Consider the following 2,500-nt stretch of genomic DNA (forward strand, 5'->3'; position numbering starts at 1 on the left):
GACATCTGGACAGAGGAAGGAAGATAAGGAGACTTGGTGGTGGAATGAGGAAGTACAGGAAAGTATAAGGAAGAAGGGGTTGGCGAAAAAGAAGTGGGATAGTCAGAGAGATGAAGAAAGTCGGCAGGAGTACAAGGAGTGGCGTCGAAAAGCAAAAAGAGAGGTGGCAAAGGCCAAGGAAAAGGCATATGACGAGCTGTATGAGAAGTTGGATACAAAAGAAGGGGAAAAGGATTTATACCGATTGGCAAGACAGAGGGACCGAGCTGGGAAGGATGTGCTGCAGGTTAGGGTGATAAAGGACGCAAATGGGAATGTGCTGATGAGCGAGGAGAGTGTGTTGAGAAGGTGGATGGAGTACTTTGAGGAGCTGATGAATGAAGAAAATGAGAGAGAGAGAAGGTTGGAAGAGGTGGAGATAGTGAATCTGGAAGTGGGGTGGATCAGTAAGGATGAAGTGAGGACTGCTATGAAGAAGATGAAAAGTGGAAAGGCGGTTGGCCCAGATGGTATACCAGTGGAGGCATGGAAGTGCTTAGGAGAGATGGCAGTGGGGTTGTTAACCAGATTGTTTAATAAAGTCTTGGAAAGTGAGAGGATGCCGGAGGAGTGGAGATTAAGTGTACTGGTTCCGATTTTCAAGAATAAGGGTGATGTGCAGAGCTGTGGAAATTACAGAGGGATAAAGTTGTTAAGCCACACCATGAAGTTGTGGGAAAGAGTCGTGGAAGCTCGCTTGAGAGGAGAGGTGACGATCTGTGAGCAGCAATATGGGTTTATGCCAGGAAAGAGCACCACTGATGCGATGTTTGCTTTGAGAATGTTGATGGAGAAGTATAGGGAAGGCCAGAAGGAGTTACATTGTGTGTTTGTGGATTTAGAGAAAGCTTATGATAGGGAGCCAAGAGAGGAGTTGTGGTATTGTATGAGGAAGTCGGGAGTGGTGGAGAAGTATGTGAGGATCGTGCAGGATATGTATGAGGACAGTGTGACAGCGGTGAGGTGTGCGGTGGGAATGACGGACCGGTTTAAGGTTAAAGTGGGATTGCACCAAGGATCGACTCTGAGCCCTTTCCTGTTTGCAATGGTGATGGACAGGTTGACGGACGAGATCAGACTGGAGTCTCCATGGACTATGATGTTCGCGGATGACATCATGATCTGTAGGGAGAGTCGGGAGCAGGCTGAATCGAGCCTTGAGAGGTGGAGGTACGCACTGGAGAGAAGGGGAATGTTAGTCAGTAGGAGTAAGACGGAGTACATGTGCGTAAATGAGAGGGAGGGTGGTGGTATGGTGCAGTTGCAAGGAGTTGAGGTGGGGAAGGTGGATTGGTTTAAATACTTGGGATCAACTGTCCAAAGTAACGGAGAGTGTGGGAGAGAAGTGAAAAAGGGAGTGCAGGCAGGATGGAGTGGGTGGAGAAGAGTTGCAGGAGTGATTTGTGACAGAAGGGTAGCTGCAAGAGTGAAGGGGAAAGTATACAAGACGGTAGTGAGACCAGCTATGTTGTATGGTTTGGAGGCGGTGGCGCTAACAAAAAGACAGGAAGCAGAGCTGGAAGTGGCAGAGTTAAAGATGCTGCGATTCTCGTTGGGAGTGACGAGGATGGATAGGATAAGAAATGAGTATATTTGAGGGACAGCGCAGGTAGGACGGTTTGGAGACAAAGTGAGAGAGGTGAGATTGAGATGGTTTGGACATGTGCACAGGAGGGAAGTGGAGTATATCGGGAGAAGGATGTTGAAGATGGAGCCGCCAGGCAGGAGGAGAAGAGGAAGGCCAAAGAAGAGGTTCATGGATGCGGTGAGGGCGGACATGCGGGTGGTTGGAGTGTCAATGGAAGATGCGGAGGATAGAGCGAAATGGAGACGGTTGGTCCGCTGTGGCGACCCCCAACGGGAGCAAGCCGAAAGAGGAAGAAGAAGAAGATATTATATATATATATTATATATATATATATATATATATATATAAAATATATATAAAATATATATAAAATATATATAAAATATATATATATATATATACAGTGGGGAGAACAAGTATTTGAGACACTGCCGATTTTGCAGGTTTTCCCACTTACAAAGCACGTAGAGGTCTGTAGTTTACATCATAGGTACACTTCAACTGTGAAAGACGGAATCTTAAACAAAAATCCTGAAAATTACATTGTATGATTTTTAAATAATTAATTTGCATTTTATTGCATGAAATAAGTATTTGATACATCAGAAAAACAGAACTTAATATTTGGTACAGAAACCTTTGTTTGCAATTGCAGAGATCAAACGTTTCCTGTAGTTCTTAACCAGGTTTGCACAGACTGCAGCAGGGATTTTGGCCCACTCTTCCATCCAGATCTTCTTCAGATCCTTCAGGTTTCGGGGCTGTCGCTGGGCAACACAGACTTTCAGCTCCCTCCAAAGATTTTCCATTGGGTTCAGGTCTGGAGACTGGCTCGGCCACTCCAGGACCTTGAGATGCTTCTTCTGGAGCCAC

The sequence above is a fragment of the Eptatretus burgeri genome, chromosome 2, assembly GCF_056783735.1.
Source record: "Eptatretus burgeri isolate ZD-2024b chromosome 2, Ebu_testis_v1, whole genome shotgun sequence".
Taxonomy (NCBI): Eukaryota; Metazoa; Chordata; class Myxini; order Myxiniformes; family Myxinidae; genus Eptatretus; species Eptatretus burgeri.